Consider the following 9,862-nt stretch of genomic DNA (forward strand, 5'->3'; position numbering starts at 1 on the left):
TGGGAAGGGAAAAGCCAAGTTGGATACCAGGTCCCCACCAGTGCCCACTACATCCAATAGGAAACATAGATGGACATGTAACTTCTGTATGGAACTGAGCTGATAGTCTGCAAAGTGGATCTCTCTGCCTACTAAACAAATGGCATTTCTTGCTATAACATTGCAACCTTTCCATTTTAAGATGCAAGTATTAGATTGTACTTTAGGTTCATGATTTCACTCAAGATCCATGCTTTCTCAGTCTTGGCATATAAATTCCATATTCATCCACTTTATTTCATTGTTACTTCTAGTTTGCATGAGATAAAAATTTTCAAACCAATTTGTCCTTTCTCAACTGCCATCCTTTCTCTTTCCCTATCCCCTTACCCCCAGGTTTTTCTGTCAATCACTTAAATTTCTTATTTAAAAGAGCCCTGCCTAATTAACTTTGGTCAGACAATTTTAAAAGGTAATACCCAAGTGAAAAAAAATTAACATCAGAAATTATTGGTTTAATCTGTAGAAATTTCATCACTACCCGTTCATAAATTAACTTGTTTTTAATTTTCCTCAAACAGAACACACATTCTAAAATATGCACTGGGGCAGATTTAGTTGATGTTACAGGAACAAATTATTAAAGCACCTTTTAATCTGTTTAGGATACCATGGTAGTGAATATGAATACATAGAATATAGTATAAGTGAACCAGAATTAGAGAAGTTCTTTTCAAAAGGAATCTTTTATCTAGAGAGTCTGAGGGAAATTTGACTCTAAAATATCTTAGAATCTTTTTTAAAATTTTCTTCCAGTGAGTTTATCAAAGTGGAATTTCACTATAAAATAAATAGATGAGTGTTCTTGTGAACGGCCAGTAGGCTTTAAATGAAGCCTTGGCCCTGTCTTTGTGAATGTTACAACACCACAGTTCTTTACATTGCTTGCCAATTAATAAAGTTTGTGGATATTTAAGAAAAGTGAACCAAGAAAGGGGAGGGGTTGAGTTAACAGAAAACAGAAGAGGGATGTCAGGTAGGAATATTTCAACTTGACTAGTTTTGGAAGAGCTATTGTGAAATTGATATTGTGGAAGCCTAGAAAAAGCCCATTGTTACTCTGATTGCTAATTTGTTTTCAATGGAAAAAATTGTGTATTTTAAAATTTATGTCACTCTCAAAACTATTCTCTTCTTAAAAACAAAAGAGAAAAGTGTCTTTATCGAAAGCATTTATAACTTTTGGCAGAGATGGAATTTTTTAAAAAAGGCACAGAGCCGTATTGAAACTGCTCACCACCTTACCCTGTGCCAGCCAGAGTGGGATAATTAGCAGGTGCCTTTCTCAGACATGCTGATGTGCATCATTGGAGGGAGGGAGGCTGCTGAGTCCCTGAGGAATGGGCTGTAGGAAATAAATGGGAATGAGTTTCAAGAGAGAGAGAAAACAGAGGAAAAGCAGGATCATACTTTACTCCTTGCTTCTCAGAGAGTGAAAGTTTAATCTTCAAGTGTCTAATTTGACAGTAAAAAACATAACAAAGAAGTTCTCTGCACAATGCATTCTAGTCATGTAGAGGACACATGGCTATATCTGTCTATTACAATGCTATCTGAGGCCAGGCTGGGAAGATTATCCCCAGCAACTGTCCCCACTGTTAAAGCCCACCTTTGCATCCTCAGTCAGCAGCCATAGCCACCTAATTATTCCAAAGTCTTCAGCTTGCCTAGCACAATAGCAATGGAAGGAGTCAGGGGGTGCTTTGTTTATACCTTTCTACCTGAACTGATTTTATCTCGGGGAAAGAACCCAGGAGTAAGGACTTGAGATACTAATTATCAGCTGAGTATAAAATGTTAATACTTTCCTTACCTCACACATTTGATTTTCCAGGTTACACATGCTTTTTTTTTTATATATCCTTTGAAGCTTTTTGAAGACAAAGAAGCCCTCTATCCTTTGCCCTGAAAAGTTCCACATGCAAAGAGGTCTTTTCAAGTGAGTTTTTAATCACAGAGACAAGTTTGCCCTGTAGTTTTCTGTGTGTGGCTGGCGCACTGCAGGCCATATTAGTCTCAAACTGAAGATGTTATTTCCCAATACCTGAAGACTATGTGTCTAGATACCCTAGAATAGAAGGGTTGTGCTGATAACCATATTAAAAGCATACAAATACCATTATGTTTTTCAAGGTAGAGTCAGGTTTAGTTTATCAGAATTGGTTTGCAAAATTCCATTTGTTTCTCTGTTTAAAATATTGTCAGGTTGACAAGTCTTTTGTTCTCACACTATCACATTGGCTTCTATTCTAATCTGTGTGATATCAGGACAATACAGATAAGGTAAACGTGGTTTAATCAATTCTGACTCTTCTGATCTGACTGATATTTTTGTATGGATTTTGATTAATCAGAAATGTATAGAATATTCATGACTCATACCATTGTCATGACAGGTACAGAGTTTGTTTTTCATATGTTCAGAGTGATGCCACAATTCAAAATGTCCCTTTCATCTGACATACTACTAATTAAATGATTCTTTTTATTTTTTTGAAATAACAGAATAGCCTGTTGGCTTTATACTTTTGAAATAGGATATAGGAAATGTAAATTAGAAAAGCTTTTGTGAAGTGTTATCTAGGGTAAATAAATTCATAATGTAACTCACATACTCTCTCAACACAAGAGAATTTCAGGTTTTATTGACTTGATAAGGAGAATAATAGAAAAAATCCAAAATGAACTCTATTTCAAATGTTGAAATATTCATACCAACAAAGGAGCTAGAGATCATTTTACCCTCAAGGGGAGTAAATTTTTCAGTTCTCCATCAGGACTTTTAATTCCAAATCCCTGGAAATACAGCCAAAGGAAAGGTACAGGTATGGCTGGACAGAATGGGATCTTGTTTCAAACACAAGGCAGATTTCTAGCTGTCTCATCAAAGGCAAGCAGACGCTTTCTGTTCCATCTGGTGATGCAGTAAGCTAGAATAAGCATACTCATCCTTACAACACTAATAACAGCAACAAGACAACACAAAGCCAACAAACAGAAATCTGTAACTGTTATTTACACTATCAGAGAGGTAAGGAATGACAGGTGCCTACAGAGAGAGAGGAGGTGAGAACATTTTCTTACCTGGGACAGATGCAGGTAGACACTGAAAAGGACTTAACTAAAATTGTTAACAATTTGGTGAAGACTGAGTATAGGTTAGCAAAGGCTGAGTGTTCGTGAGTAATGTAGAGAATATAGAATTGACAGGACTTTAGATTTTCACCAACTTTACACTCCTTTCCAGTAACATCACCATGTGTTCACACACATACACAAATAATGGTGAGGGTCTTGAGAAAACACCCCTTGAAGGGCATGCTTGCAGGAGACAAATGGTGGGGGGTGGGAAAGGATCCCCTTCTCCTTGATCTTTTTTCCATACCTCCCCTATGGAACACGAGCTTTATACTGTGTGACGGAGAGCTACAAACACATCATCCTTAGACACTGGTGAAAACCCCTTGCAGCTGGGAGGAAAATAGAAAAAAATAAATCTCTAAATTTAGAGAAGAGGAGGAGAATGAAGCAGTGAAAACCCATGAGACTCAGAGATAGAGTGACTACCTAAGTCTGAGGTATTTATTTGAACTATAGAAAATACCCTGTCACCATCCCTAAGCTAACACATGTCAAATAACAGTGACATACTATGATTAGTATGCTAAAAACTCTAATAGGAAAGGAGGACAATATGCAAGTAAGACAGGTGATTTCAGCAAAGAAATGAAAACTATGAGTAAAATCACATAGAAATGCTTAACATAAAAAAAAAAAGAAAAACCACAGTAATAAAGCTAAAGAATGTCTTCAAGAGGCTCATCAGTAGACCCAGCTGAGGAAAAAATTAGTGACCTTGAAATTATGTCAATACAAATTATAACATTGAAAAAGAGTAAAATCAATGGTAAATGAACAAATAGAACAGAGCAACTAAGAGCTGGTAGAAAATTAATTGTCTAGCATATGTGTACTTAGAATCCTAGGAAGAGAAGAAAAAGGAGAGAAGAAATCATGGCTGAAAATTTTCTAAAATCAATGACAATTATCAAATCACAATTTTAGAAAGAGAAGACTAAACAAGATAAATCACAAACACCCAAATACACACATACACACAAACCTTTGGCCATATCATATCCAAACTGCTCAGAACCAAAGTGGAGGTGGGGCAGAATTCTTAGAGGTAGCTAGAAAAAAACAATACAGATGGACAAGCAAAGACAACAGACTTCTTGTCAGAAACTATACATCCAGAGACAACGGAGTGACAACATCACCAAAAGGAAAAAGAAAAAACAAAAATTTCAACTCAGAATTCTACCCCTGGAAAAAAAAATCTTCTAAAAAATAAAGGACAAATAAAGAATTTATCATACAAACAAAAATATAATATTTATTGCCATCATATCCTGCAGGAAGTGTTTTTTAAAGGTCTTCAGGCAAAAGGAATATATCAAAAACTTGGATGTACATAAAATTAAGAACTAAACTTAATTTATGATGTAAATTCATATTTTCTTACTTTTAACTCCTCTAAAAAGATGAGAGTACCAAAAGCAAAAAATAATTTGGATTCTTAAAATGGGTGCAAATTTTTCTTGACAAAATTCAACATCCATCCATGATTAAAATCTCTCAGCAAAATGAGGAGAACCCTTTGAACAGTATAAAAGGCATCTACTAGGAGCCTACAACTGACATCATAAATGGAGATTGAATGCTTTCTCCCAAAGACAGGGAACAGGCAGGAATTTCTTCTCTTACCATTCCTACTCAACACTGGACAAGAAGTCCTAGTGAGGACAACAAGTCAGTAAAAAGAAATAAAAGGCATGCAGATTGGAAAAGAGGATATAAAATTCTCTATCACAGATGACATATTTGCACATTATAAAATTCCAAAGAATCCCTAAAAGGGTCCTAGAACTAATAACTCCATTCACAAGGTCACAAAATACATGATCAATATGCAAATATTAATTATATTTTATATATTTAATAAAACATTAGAATTTGAAGTTAAAAACAGATTCATTTACAATAATGTGAATTGCAGTATCTATATCTTGAAAACTACAAAATGGTGATGAGAGAAATCATAGAAACCTAAAGCAGTGGAGAGACACTGTATTCATGGGCTGACTCAATATTGTTAACATGTCCATTCTCCCCAGTTGATCTAGACATTTAAAGAAATCCCAGTGAAAATCACAGGAGCATGTTTTATTGATATTGATAAATTATTTATAACATTTACATGAAAGAAGAAAGGAACTAGTATAGTAAAAATGATTTTGAAAAAGAAGAACAAAGTTGCAGGACTCACATTAGCAGATTTCAAGGTTGACTAAAAAGCTATAGAACCAAGACAGTGAGTTATCGGCAAAAGAATAGACAGGCCGATCAATGGAACAGAGTAAAGATGCCAGAAGTAGGCTAACACATATGTGACAATTGATTCTTTATAAAAGTACAAAGACAAATCAGGAGGAAATGACAGTCTTTTCAATTAATGGTGCTGCATGTCCCTATGCAAAAAAGTGTGAGGCCCGAGTGCAGTACTTGGCACACGGTGGGCCCCTAGTGAGTGCAGTCCCATGAGGGCATGTCTAACATATTCCTTTCTATTGCCCGTCTTCTATTCCTGCTGTTTTCATTCTACTCACTATGAGAAAAGATAAATCAAGACAGACCTAAAAATGTTGCTTTTTCTCAGTTGGTTCTTGCTTCTGTCCAATTTTCCTTCTTTGGGGCCCCTTTGTTTTAGTCTCTGGCTCATCAGTCTAAGCCACTTAACTGTTCTTGATATCATCACTTTCCTGTTACTTACACACACAGGTTATACTAAATCAGCCCATGTCCTGATTTAGTATAACCTGAAATTTTCATGAACACAGAGAAAGATTCACTCCCTCTTCCAAATTAATGATGAAGGCATTAAATAAGGCCATACCCGACAGCCATATCTGTACCTTTTTACAACCAAATACTTTGCAATTTATCGATAACCTTTCTTTGTGATCTTGTAGCTTATTTTACAAATAAAATTTCCTGAGATACATCAAATCTTTACGAATATAAGATATATTACATCTCTTGCATTTCCCCTTCATCTATTCATAACTGTCGAAAAAAAAAAAAGAAGCTGTTGTGCTGACATGATTTCTTTGAAGCCTAAGCCACTTATTGTTCTTGATATCATCATGTTCCTGCTACTTACACACACACACACACACACACACACACAGTTATTATGGCTGGAAGTGATGTGTACAGAGTGATAATTGCCAGTATCTTTCTTTTCTTCTTTCTCACTTTGAAGAACAGGCTGTGCTTCATATTCACAAGGGTCCATTCATCTCCTAATTTTTCTGATTCCACACCAAGTACTCAGCCTGGTCTGTGATTACTGTGTGAATCTTATCAGGAGGCCCATCCTCTGGATCTTGAATTACACCCTGAATAATACAGGGCAATGTCAAGAAGGTCTCCGCTCCTTTACAATGTCAGAGAAAAGTACTTTTCAGGTTCCAAAAGGGGAGCACAAAAATCCTAGGTTCTGCCCCTGTTGGAAATATTTTCCCTTTCAGTGAGCCTCTGATACAGAGTTTTTAGAAAATGATAAGAATTTCCAAAATCAGTTAAGAATAGAAGTCCTACCTCACTTACATGTGACCCAAAGTAAAAAAGGAAGCTTGGCCATCTTAATCTCCTAAATATTTTACTTCTTGTGGTGCCTTTTTTTAAAGAAAAGAAAATTGACATTTACTGAAGGCTGATCCTAGGCCAGACTTCCTTCAAACTCTCATTTAATCACATAACAGCCCTTAATATATATTTTATCATACCCATTTTTCAGATGATGTAGAGACTATGATTGCATGGTTTCACCTGAAGCCACAGGGCAAAGGATAGATGGGGGACTCATACGCAATCTATATAACTTCAGAGGCCTGTCATTCTATACACGCCACACTGTTCTTTATTTTGCAGAAAATCATTCCATGACTGTGAACAAATTTCTTAACTACTCTGACCCCAGTTTCCTCACCTGTGAAAAGGAGAGGTTGGAATAGCTTAGCACTAGAAGCTCTGCCTGTTCTAACATTCTGAAAGACTTGAAGTATATGAATTCAGGGCAGGGAAAGACCTGATTGCATTTCCAATAAGAAAATACTAATTTTTAAAAATAGAGAGGAGTGTAATAAGAGGCAGGGGGTGCTGGCTTAAATAAATGTGAGTGAGGTTCATGCCAATTCAGAAAGCTTAACAATTAGAAGGATTTTGCGGTTTTAGGAGCATGAGGAATGGAAGTTCCCATGAAAGTTGCCATCCCAATGAAAAAGATGAGAAATGCCTAGGTTTAAGTGTATGGCTTCTAAACTGCTGACTCTAACTCCTGAGTTCTAGTATTTCATCAGGTAACCTAACAGTATGATTCTGTTTACTGACATTTCCCCAAATCCTCATCACTTCTGGTCTGTTTACCTCCCTTCCCCTGCCCCTCCCTTTATGCACAATAGAAAAGATATCTTTCCACATAATTTAGTACTTTTTTGATAGGGAGAAAAGTTCTCTAAAGGTAATGAGAGGTGCTATTATGCATATGGTTGACTACTTGGTTCTCAATGTTCTTCCTCCCTCCATCCCTTCCTCTCCCCACCCCTGAGGACCCGCACCCCTTACCCCCACCAACCCCAGGAGGGGGGTTTTGCTTTCAGGAGTTACTGTATTCTAATTTGTAGCTTTGACAAACTGTTTCATACTTTAAAGAATTTGATGGGTATAGCTTTCTTTAAAATGTCTCTGTATTTCCATGGAGTGAAGCCATCCTAACTCTTTTGATACCTTTTGATGAACTAATTACTTTAAGTAAGGGCTCCTCTCTCAACAGCTTGAATACAATTAAATCTTTTAGAAGAGATCCCTGTGCATTTTTGGATGGTAGGTGAGGAACAGAGACATGTAAGCTAGCTGGTAAAAGTTCAACTCCCAAGTACCCCTCCAATCATATTGTAAAAATATATGTATTTTAGAAATTGAGATTCATGTAATTTTCTCACTTGATTGAACTAGAAACTCTCAGCAAGAGCTTGATTTCCAGCCCATTATCCAGACCAGAGAGGTTTGGATGAGCTTCTGTTAAGTAGGCAGTTCTAAAGCCCTCTAATTCTGCTCCTCATCAGTAAAGGCATGTTACAAATGACAAGCAGAGGAGCTTTTGCGTCCTCTAACTTCCACTGTCTGGGCCACCAGCATGCAGGGCCCGGCATTCTAATACATCATGACAACTCGGCGCCCTTTCCCAGAACAGCTACTTAACTACTTCAGAGTGGTTACTCCCCTGGGCTGGGAACACAGAGGGATGGCAAATCTATGATAACAAATGCCACTGCATAATATTATCGGGGATGCAGATGGTGATAAAGTTATTAAGCACCTTGGAGCCTCAATTTTCCTATCTTTAAAGTGGGGATAATACATTGCTCCAGTGTAATTTGAAACTGAAGTGATCTATGTGTACTATATAAAGTGTCTTGCAAAAGGCTTAGCTTGAGAACACAGTTAATTGCCTGTGGTCTGGTGCTTCTTGGTAATAGTTAATGAATGCAGCAAACATATGGGGGGTCTGCTTCATGCCCATTCCTTGGCAGGCTCTGAGATGACAAGACAAGGGGCTTCTGTCCAGGCAGAGCCTGCAAGGACCCCTCCCCTCCCTGAGGCTCTCCTGAGCCATTGGTGCCCAGAGCTCTTTGTCCTTCCCCATCTTGTTGGGCCTCCTCATATGCTGCCACATCTCATCCAGTTCACCAGGCCTTTCCTCATGCAATATCAGGCTTGGAAGAAACCTTTACCATCTAAATGAAAGAAGAATCCTAACTTCTTTCTCCCCCAATTCCTGAAATTAGATGGTCACGAGAGCTTAGATACACACTTTTTTTCTCCAGTGCTTCAAAATGGGTGTACTTCTTAGCTCAGACCTAAAGGTGATTTGTTCTTTATGGATATCAATACTCAATCTGAGCATATCTTAAAATTATAGATATGATGCTTCTTTTTATTAAAAGGTTTTGGGAAGCTGAAACCATTTGGCTTGTGAAGGTCATTTTAATAAATTGTGTGTGTGTCTGGGTGTAGCATAAGTTCTGCATGCTCTTTTAAGAAATTATAAAATTGAGATATACCAGAAGGAATAAAAATGTAAGTGACCCCAAATCCCACTATCCAGAGTCCATCTAATTATTAAGTTATCTTCTCAACTCTTTTGGTTGTCCATATATGTGCATCTAAATTAAAAATGCAGACATCCTGTAATAAAATAGGGCTATATTTTACATATTGATTTTATTCCACTCAATAATATTGTGACTTTCTTTGCACGTCTTTCTATATATATTTATATCTTCATTTCAAATGACTATGACTACCATAATTTATTTAATCAATTTTCTATTATCAGTCAGTTTGTTTTAATTTTTTTTATTCATAAATGTGACTTGAATGTCTCAGGCTTTACTAGCCAATGAGTACAAATGCTGTCTTAGTGAAATTAATTCCCCAGATTTAATAATGCTAAGGCTCTGACCCCCACGATTGTCAGAGTCTTCCTCCTTAAATAGTTTGAAGTGTCCCCGGGGTGCTCACCTGTGGCAGCGATCCTTCTTGGCAGTGCCTGCTCCCATGGCCAGCCAGGCCAAGGCCCCTCCCACACCTGACAGTCCACAGGGATGCGATTCAGGTGGATCTTTGCCCCTCTTGTACAACAGAGCACCATGTTCTGAAAATCTGCTCTTCCAATTGCTGGCACAACCAAAATGCC

This window comes from Manis javanica, chromosome 1 (assembly GCF_040802235.1).
Source record: "Manis javanica isolate MJ-LG chromosome 1, MJ_LKY, whole genome shotgun sequence".
NCBI lineage: Eukaryota > Metazoa > Chordata > Mammalia > Pholidota > Manidae > Manis > Manis javanica.